This window comes from Arachis duranensis, chromosome 3 (assembly GCF_000817695.3).
Source record: "Arachis duranensis cultivar V14167 chromosome 3, aradu.V14167.gnm2.J7QH, whole genome shotgun sequence".
NCBI lineage: Eukaryota > Viridiplantae > Streptophyta > Magnoliopsida > Fabales > Fabaceae > Arachis > Arachis duranensis.
Genome location: NC_029774.3, coordinates 120,116,239 through 120,127,745, shown reverse-complemented (window position 1 = coordinate 120,127,745; position 11,507 = coordinate 120,116,239).

Here is an 11,507-nt window from a genome sequence, read left to right as displayed (position 1 = left end):
TGGAGAGAGATTTAGATAATATATAATATTTATGAGATTATAAGTTCAAAATTCATTATTGTCGGTCATATAAAAAACAGTTTTCTACTTGAACCAAAATCTATACAGGCAACTAAAATTAAGATGAATTTAATTTTTTTTAGGAAAACAAACTTTGATTATGTTATACAAGAAATTAATAATTTTTTTTACGAAAATATTATTCTTATAACAAAATTATTTGTTAAAATCAGCTATCAATGTATTTATATATAAATATGTAATTTAATTTATTTTTTAATGTATATTTATATTCTAATATATATTTTATACTAACAACTAATTTGAAAAACTGACTTTGATATGTATGTAACATAGTAGTCTTTTTATGATAAAGAGGAACATTCTATTATAATATTAATATAGCAGGTAAACAAGATTAATTTCTTTTTCGCTCGCACTCTCTTTACGAGCAAGATAGTAAAAATCTTAGAAGGTTGTCGCCGCCATCTCAACTTACAAGGCGCCGGCAGCCTTCCGTAGTTTCATTTTTTTCCCTCTTACTCTTTCTTTCTTTTATTGTTTCTATCTTTTTTATCTCACTTTTTTTTCTTGTCCTCTCTTTTTTCTTTTTTGTTTTTTTTGTTATTCCTTTCTTTTTTTTCTTTTTTTTCATTTTCTCTTCTTTCTCCTCTTCCTTTGATTCATTTGTTTACCGTTCTAGTCTTAGTTTTATGTCCTATAGGTTTTAAATTTAATAATTTTTTTATAGTTCATTTGTTTACCGTTCTGGTCTTAGTTTTATGTCCTATAGGTTTTAAATTTAAAAATTTTTTTATAGTATATTTCTCTTTTTTGTGAGTTAAGTCCTACTTTAGTTCTTGAGATTAGTAAGTTGCATTGATTTAATCCCTAACTTTTCAATTGCTATAATTTGGTTCACTAAATTCAAAAAAGTGCACCAATGTAATTCCTTGTGTATTTTTCATCGTCGAAATTCAATGCCGTTAGTGATGTGGCTCAAACCTTACCATGTTAAACATATTAAAACGACATCGTACGCGTTTTGGCGCTAAAGATGGCACTAAACGACTTCGTTTTAGGGTTTGAATAATATTAAAACGTTACACCCCACTCTTTTGAACAATACTAATTGTTCAAACCCTCAAACAATGCTGTTTAGTGCATTTTTTAAGGCCAAAATGTGTACAACATTGTTTTAATATGTCCAACGTGGAAAGGCTTGAGCCACGTCACTAACAGCGTTAAGTTCTAACGACGGAAAATATATAATGGACTAAATTGGTGCACTTTTTGAATCTGGAGAACTAAATTATAATAATTAAAAAGTTAGGGACTAAATCAGTGCAACTTACCAATCTCAGAGACTAAATTGGGACTTAACTCCCCTTTTGTAGAATTTTTATTTTCATCTATAGATAATTTTGATATGGTTGTACATATCTCTTCAGATCCGAGAGAAAGATATAGTGAGAAATAATATTTTTCTTGCATGAAAATATTTATATATCAAAAAAATGTTCAAATTTATTCGTGTTAGAATTTATGATACTCAAGAGTAATAAACTTGATAATCATATGCTCTTCAAATATGAGATAAGATACCACCTATGTATAGGTGATGAACAATCGAAAAACAATTATATAATAAATATTAATGCCTAATAAATTTATAAACGTACAGATAAGTCAAACAATTATTTAAGCGCATACTGTGTGGTAATTTACGAGTTAGAAGTCAATGTCTTAAAACAAATTCCTTTTGAAAATAATGTTTGTAGTGATGACAAAAAGTAACATTATTACATTTAATGAAAACGACTTATATTGGAATAGAATGTAATAAATTTTACATTTAAATTTGTTGGAGAATAATAAAAATGATGCTTTTTGTTTTAGACAAAAGTTCTTTATTTACCACTTTAATAAAAACTAACATGAATTACATAAATAATCATTACGTTCTAATTTTATAAAATTGCATATGAAATCAAAAGATGAAGTTTTGTTTTTTCATTTTTACAAATAGTGCCAGCGACATTGGATGATTTTTTTCATTTTTGTTTTTTTAATTTTATTTATATCCCTTGTTTGTAAAAATGGCGTGAATTTTATTTCTCATTTTCACAAACTTTATTTATTTCAATGTATGCGTCTTATTTCATAATCTTTATTTATTTCAAACGGAATTGTAGAAATTTGAGGTGCCAACGAAAAGCTTGAAAAACATGTAAAGAATAATATCATAAATGAATTTGAGCAATGAAAAAAAAATCAGAGAGTTCAAGAATGTTAACAAGGTTCTCATACCATAATAGAATTCATGATAATAATTCAACTATAATAAATTTGATAATCAAATACTACATAAATATGATACAAAGTATCATCTATGTATAGCTAGGTAATGAACAAATAAGAAAATAACTAAATAATAAATGACTAATACCCTATCATGAACAAGAATATTAATCAAGATCAATTTAATTAGTATAATATTCTCCAACCATTATCTATAAATGCCATTTTATTTCGCTATATTTTAAACATATTTTTTTCTACAGAAAAAGATAAACACACTTAAAAACAAAAAAAAATTCAAAGATACATGTCTACAGAGATAAGCATGGACATGTAATTCCAATTATTTAAAAAGTGTAACAAACTCATAAATATACCTAGGTCACACTACTATCTAAACGTATGTTGCCCCGTAATTTATGATAGAAGTCAATGTCTTATTAAAATGATTTTCTTCTTATGACAATGTTGTAATGATGATAATATATTAGATTATCTTAAAAAATAAATGTAAAAGAGTTGTCTTGGAATAGAATATAATAAGTTCCACATTTAAAATTGTTGGAGAATAATAAAAATAATGTGTTTTTTTTTTAATAAAAGATTCTTTATTTACCGCTTGAATAAAAATAACAAGAATTATGCAAACAATTTTTATGTTATAATTTCACAAAAAATGCATATAAAAATGAAGGAGAGAGTTTTGTTTCTTATTTTTACAAAATTGCGAGTGACATTAGATACTTTTTTCTCATTTTTGCAACACCTGCTAGTTTTCCATTTTCGCACCCTTTGTCTAGGAAAATGGAGTGAATTTTCTTTTTCATTTTCACAACCTATATTTTATTTCAATGCATGCATTTTATTTTATACTTTGTTTTATCTTATTTTATTTTAGATTTTATTTTATTTTATTTGAACTTTATCATTTGAGAGTAACAGTTCATTTATAAAATATAAATAATTATAGTTAGTCCTATGTTATTATATGGAGATATTAAATTAGGATGCAGACAAAACTGTCAAAATGGCACATAGACTGAACTGACAGAATGGAATGCATACGAAACTATAGAAATAAGGCGTAAACAAAACAGTTAGAATGGGACACAGATGAAACTATCGAAATAAGGCTCAGATGAAAATGGACACACATGAAATTATCGGAATGGAGCACAGACGAAATTGTCGAGATACGGTGCCGATGAAAGTGTTGGGACAGGAAGCAAATTAAGGAGGATACTAAGGCTCTGATACTATATCAGAATTCATGTTTATAACTCAAAAATAATAAGCTTGCAATTTAAATGCTGTACCAACATTATACAAGGTCCCACCTATTTATAGGTGATGAAGAAATAAACAAAGAATTAAATCATAAATGCATAATATCCTATTTATATGGGTAATGATTCATTCATTTTGTATGCAATAACATAAATTTCCTCCGCTTCCTCTCCCAATCATGCATCATCTAGCATCATTAACAAGAGTACCAATTAAGAGCAATTTAATTAATATTCAAATATCCTAATATTCTCTAACAATTTGAAAAAAGGTAAAGAATTTTCACAATATTGTAGCACATCTGTAAATATAGAAACTTGTTAAAATTCTCTATATTTGTACACCTTTTCAATACGTGGTTAAACATAGAAAATGTTTATTTTCTTTTGCATTGAATATATTATTTTTTCTTTTATTTGTAAATTTTGTTTTATTTGACTATTTTTATGGATATAACTTTTATTTTAAAAAAGAGAAACGCTCTTAAAAAACAAAAACTTCAAAGACAAGTATCCACATGGATAAGTATGGAGTGATGGACACATAATTCCAATTATTTAACTTATAAAGTGTAACAAATTGATAAATATACGGATAAGTCAAACAATTATCTAAGGGCATACTGTGTCGTAATTTACGAGTTAGAAGTTAGTGTCTTAAAATAACTTTCTTTTGAAAATAATGTTTGTAGTAATGACAAATAATTACATTATTACATTCAATGAAAAAGAATTGTCTTGGTAATAAGTTCCATATTTAAATTTGTTGGAGAATAATGAAAATGATACTTTTTATTTTAAACAAAAAGTTCTTTATTTACTTCTTTAATAAAAAAATAAAAAGAATTACATAAATAATCATTACATCCTAGTTTTATGAAAATTCCATACAAAATTAGAAGGCGAAGTTTTTCTTTTTTCATTTTTACAAATAGGGCAAGTAGCATTAAATAATTTTCACATATCGGCAGCTTTTCTAATTTTTTTATTTGTGCATCAGTTTTTGTGAAAATGGACTGAATTTTATTTCACGGACTTTATTTATTTCAAACCGAATTACAGGAACTTGATATGCCAAAGAAAAACTTAGAAAACATGTAAAGAATAATATCATAAAAGAGTTTGAACATTGAAAAATTTAGAGAGTTCAAGAATGTAACAACGCTCTGATACTATGGTAGAATTCATGATAATAATTCAAGATAATAAATTTAATAATCAAATACTCTACAAATATGATACAAAGTACCACCTATGTATAAGTAATGAGCAAATCAGAAAAAACTAAATAATAACTGACTAATATCCAATCATGAATAAAAATATTAATCAATATCAATATACTTAATAAAACCTTCTCCAAGATTTTTGACAAAAAGAAAAAGAAAAGATTTTTTCCAATTTCGCAGCACATTTATAGATATTGAAACTGAAGACACTAGTTAAAATTCTTTATAATCAAAATTTGTATCCACTCTCAGTACATAATTCAACATAGAAAATATTTATTTTACATAGAGTTAAATATAACATTTTTTATCTGTAATTGCCGTTATATTTGGCTATATTTTAAACAGATTATTTTTTCTAAAAAAAAAGAGAAACATTCTTAAAACCAAAAAAATTCAAAGATACGTGCCTACATAGATAAGCATGGACATGTAATTCCAAATTTCCAACTATTTAAAAAAGTGTAACAAACTCATAAATATACCTATACGTCATACAACAATCTAAACATATAATGCGCCATGATTTACGATAGAAGTCAATGTCTTATTAAAACAATTTTCTTCTGATGATAATGTTGTAATAGTGACAATACATTAGATTATTTTAAAAAATAATTCTAAAAGAGTTGTCTTGAATAGAATGTAATAAGTTTCACATTTAAAATTGTTGGAGAATAATAAAACGATGTGTTTTTTAAAATAAAAGATTCTTTACTTACTGCTTGAATAAAAATAACAAGAATACGCAAATAATTTTTTTACGTTATAATTTTACAAAAAATGCATATAAAAATGAAGGAGAGATTTTTGTTTCTTATTTTTACAAGAAGTGCCAGTGACATTGAATAATTTTTTTCATTTTTGCAACCTCTACTAGTTCTCCGTTTTCGCACCCTTTGTCTAGGAAAATGGGGCTGAATTTTTTTTTTCATTTTCACAGTCTATATTTTATTTCAATGCATGCATTTTATTTTATACTTTGTTTTATCTTTGTTTATTCTATACTTTATTTTATTTTAGAGTAAAAGTTCATTTTACTCTCTAAAGTTGTTATATATCCGTGATTAAAATAGTTTTTTATATTTATTTTTTTAGGATCTTAAATTACAAAATATAAATAATTCTAGTTAGTCCTATGTTATTATATGGATATATTAATTTAGGATGACGGAACTGCCAAAATGGCGCCCAGACAAAACTATTAGAACAGGATGTAGACGAAACCATGGAAACAAGGCGTAAACAAAACTGTAAGAATGGGGTACGGATGGAACTATTGAAACAAGGCTTAGATGAAACTCGGCACACACAAAACTATCAGAATGAGACACATGCATAACTATTGGAATGGAAGACATACATAACTACCGAAATGGTAGATTAGCATGGACATGTAATTCCAACTCTTTAAAAAAGTGTAACAAACTCATAAATATATCTATACATCATAAAACTATCTAAACGTATAATGCGCCATGATTTACGATAGAAGTCAATGCCTTATATATTAAAACAATTTTCTTCTGATGATAATGTTATAATAATGACAATATATTAGATTATCTTTAAAAAAATTGTAAAAGAGTTGTCTTAGAATAGAATGTAATAAGTTCCACATTGAAAATTGCTGGAGAATAATAAAATGATGTATTTTTTAAAATAAAAGATTCTTTACTTACCGCTTGAATAAAAATAACAAGAATTACGCAAATAATTTTTACGTTATAATTTCACAAAAAATGCATATACAAATGAAGGAGAGGGTTTTGTTTCTTATTTTTACAAGAAGTGCCAGTGACATCTGCTAGTTTTTCATTTTTGCACCCTTTGTCTAGGAAAATGGATTTAATTTTCTTTTTCATTTTTGCAGCCTATATTTTATTTCAATGCATACATTTTATTTTATACTTTGATTTATATTAGTTTTTCCTAGAATTTTTTTATTTTAGAGTACAAGTTTATTTTACTCTCTAAATTAGTTATATATCTGTGGCTTAAAATAGTTTTTTATATTTATTTTTTTACTATATTAAATTACAAAATATAAATAAGTCTAGTTAGTCTTATGTTATTATACAGATATATTAATTTAGGATACAGACAGAATTGCCAAAATGGCACCCAAACAGAACTATCAAAAATTCAGAATAGGATGTAGACGAAACTATAGAAACAAGGCGTAAACGAAACTACAAGAATGGGGCACAAATGGAACTATAGAAACGAGGCTCAGATGAAACTAGACACAAACAAAACTATCATAATGAGGCACATGCATAACTATCAGAACGGGAGACATGCCAAACTACCGAATTGGGAGATAAACATGGACATATAATTCCAATTATTTAAAAAGGTGTAACAAACTCATAAATATACATGTACGTCATACGACTCTATAAACCTATGTTGCGCCGTGATTTATGATAGCAGTTAATGTTTTATTAAAACAATTTTCTTTTAATGATAATGTTGTAATAATGACAATATATTTGATTATCTTAAAAAAGAATTGTAAAAGAGTTATCTTGGGAATGAATGTAATAAGTTCCACATTTAAAGATGTTGAAGAATAATAAAAATGATGTGTTTTTTTTATTTAATAAAAGATTCTTTATTTATTGCTTGAATAAAAATAACAAGAATAACGCAAATAATTTTTACGTTATAAATTCACAAAAATGCATATAAAAATGAAGCAAAGAGTTTTGTTTCTTATTTTTACAAGAAGTGCCGGTGATTTTAGATAATTTTTCTCATTTTTGTAACCTCTGCTAGTTTTCCATTTTTAGACCCTTTGTCTCGGAAAATGGAGTGAATTTTCTTTTTCATTTTCGCAGCTTATATTTTATTTCAATGTATGCATTTTATTTTATACTTGGTTATATCTTAGTTCATTCTAGAATTTATTTTATTTTAGAGTAAAAGTTTATTTTACTCTCTAAAGTTGTTATATATACATGACTTAAAATTATTTTTTATATTTAATTTTTTAGTATATTAAATTACAAAATATAAATAATACTAGTTAGTCCTATGTTATTATATGGATATATTAATTTAGGATGCAGACGGAACTACCAAAATGGCGCCCAAACAGAACTATCAGAACAGGATGTAGACAAAAGTCACAAAACTATGGAAACAAGGCATAAAAGAAACTATAAGAATGGGAGACAGGGAAAACTACCGAAATGGGAGATAAGCAGGGACATGTAATTCCAATTATTTAAAAAAGTGTAACAAACTCAAAAATATACCTGTACATCATACAACTATCTAAATGTATGTTGTGCCGTGATTTACGATATCAGTCAATGTCTTATTAAAACAATTTTTTTTCTGATGATAATGTTATATTAATGACAATATATTAGATTATCTTAAAAAGGAACTGTAAAAGAGTTGTCTTGGAATAGAATGTAAGAAGCTCCACATTTAAAATTGTTGGAGAATAAAAAAAATGATGTGTTTTTTTTAAATAAAAGATTCTTTATTTACCGCTTGAATAAAAATAACTATTTCGCAAATAATTTTTACGTTATAATTTCACAAAAAATGCATATAAAGAAGAACGACAGAGTTTTGTTTCTTACTTTTACAAGAAGTGCTAGTGACATTGGATAATTTTTCTCATTGTTGCAACTTTGCTAGTTTTCCATTTTTGCACCTTTTTCTAGGAAAATGGAGTGAATTTTCTTTTTCATTTTCACAACTTATATTTTTTTCAATGCATGCATTTTATTTTATATTTTGTTTTATCTTAGTTTTTCCTAGACTTATTTTTTTTTAGAAAAGTTTATCCTACTCTCAAAATTAGTTATATATCCGTGACTTAAAATAGTTTTTTATATTTATTTTTTTGCTATATTAAATTACTAAATATAAATAATTCTAGGTAGTGCTATGTTATTATATAGATATATTAATTTAGGATTCAGACAGAACTGCCTAAATAGCGTCCAGACAGAACTATAAGAATAGGATGTAGACGAAACTATAGAAACAAGGCGTAAACGAAACTGCAATAATGGGGCACAAATAGAACTATCGAAACAAGGCTCAGATGAAACTGGGCACAAACAAAACTATCAGAATGAGGTACATGCATAACTATCAGAATGGGAGGCATATAGAAATACCAAAATAGGAGATAAGCATGGACATTTAATTTCAATTATTTAAAAAGGTGTAACAAACTCATAAATATACCTATACCTCATACAACTATCGAAACGTATGTTGTGCCGTGATTTACGATAGCGGTCAATGTCTTATTAAAACAATTTTCTTTTGATGATAATGTTATAATAATGACAATAATATATTTTACTATCTTAAAAAAGAATTGTAAAAGAGTTGTTTTGGAAATGAATGTAATAAGTTCCACATTTAAAGTTGTTGCAGAATAATAAAAAATGATGTGTTTCTTTTAATAAAAGATTATTTATTTACTGCTTGAATAAAAATAACAAGAATAACGCAAATAATTTTTACGTTAGAAATTCACAAAAATGCATATAAACATGAAGGCCAGAAGGAGAGAGTTTTGTTTCTTACTTTTACAAGAAATGTTAGTGATTTTGGATAATTTTTCTCATTTTTGTAACATGTGCTAGTTTTCCATTTTTGCACCCTTTGTCTCGAAAAATGGAGTAAATTTTCATTTTCATTTTCGTAGCTTATATTTTATTTCAATGTATACATTTTATTTTATACTTGGTTTTGTCTTGGTTAATTCTAAACTTTATTTTATTTTAAAGGTTCATTTTACTCTCTAAAGTTGTTATATATACGTGACTTAAAATAATTTTTTATATTTATTTTTTTAGTATATTAATTACAAAATATAAATAATTCTAGTTAGTCCTATGTTATTATATGGATATATTAATTTAGGATGTAGACAGAACTACTAAAATGGCACCCTGACAGAACTATAAGAACAGGGTGTGACAAAACTATTGAAACAAGGCATAAACGAAACTGTAAGAATGGGAGACCGACAGGACATGTAATTCCAAAAAAGTGTAACAAAGTCCTAAATATACCTATACGTCGTACAACTATCTAAACGTATGTTGCGCCGTGATTTTCGATATCAGCCAATGTCTTATTAAAACAATATTCTTGTGACGATAATGTTGTAATAATGACAATATATTAGATTATCTTAAAAAAGAATTGTTAAAGAGTTGTCTTGGAATAGAATGTAACAAGCTCCACATTTAAAATTATTGGAGAATAATAAAAATAATGTGTTTTTTAAATAAAATATTCTTTATTTACCGTTTGAATAAAAATGCATATAAATATGAAGGACAGAGTTTTGTTTCTTTTTTTACAAGAAGTGCCAGTGTCATTGGATAATTTTTCTCATGGTTGCAACCTCTGCTAGTTTCCATTTTTGCACCTTTTGTTTGGGAAAATGGAGTGAATTTTCTTTTTCATTTTCGTAGCTTATATTTTATTTCAATGCATGCATTTTATTTTATACTTTGTTTTATCATAGTTCATTCTAGACTTTAATTTCTTTTATTTTAGAGTAAAAGCTCATTTTACTCTCTAAAGTTGTTATATATCCGTAAGTTAAAATATTTTTTATATTTTTCTTTTTAGCATATTAAACTACAAAATATAAATAATTCTAGTTAGTCCTATGTTATTATATGGATATATTAATCTAGGATGCAAATGGAGCTGCCAAAATAGGGCCCAGATAGAACTATCAGAATTGGATATAGACGAAACTATGGAAACAACTAACAAGGCGTAAACGAACTGTAAGAATGGGGCATGAATGGAACTATCGAAACAAGACTCGGATAAAACTGGACACACACAAAAATATCAGAATGAGACACATGCATAACTATCGGAATGCATGGGAGAGAGACAGAACTACTGAAATGGGAGATAAGCATGGACATGTAATTCCAATTATTTTAAAAAGTGTAACAAACTTATAAATATACCTGTACGTCATACAACTATCTAAACGTATGTTGTGCCGTGATTTATCATATTAGTCAATGTCTTATTAAAACAATTTTTTTCTGATGATAATGTTTTAATAAAGACAATATATTAGATTATCTTAAAAAGGAATTGTAAAAGAGTTGTCTTGGAATAGAATGTAATAAACTCCACATTTAAAATTGTTGGATAATAATAAAAATAATGTGCTTTTTTAAATAAAAGTTTCTTTATTTACCATTTGAATGAAAATAACTATTGCACAAATAATTTTTACGTTATAATTTCAAATAATAATGTATATAAAAATGACGGACGGAGTTTTGTTTCCTATTTTACAAGAAGTACTAGTGACGGTATAATTTTTCTCATTTTTGCAACCTTTACTAGTTTCCATTTTTGCACCCTTTGTCTAGGAAAATGGAATGGATTTTCTTAGCTTATATTTTATTTCAATGCATGCATTTTATTTTATACTTTGTTTTATCTTAGTTCATTCTAGAGCTTATTTTAATTTAGAGTAAAAGTTCATTTTATTCTCTATTGTTGTTGTATATCCATGAATAGTTTTTTATATTTATTTTTTTAGCATATTAAATTACAAAATATAAATAATTCTAGTTAGTCCTATGCTATATGCATGGATATATTAATTTAGGATGTACATGGAACTGTCAAGATAGGGCCCAAACAAAACTATCAGAACAAGATA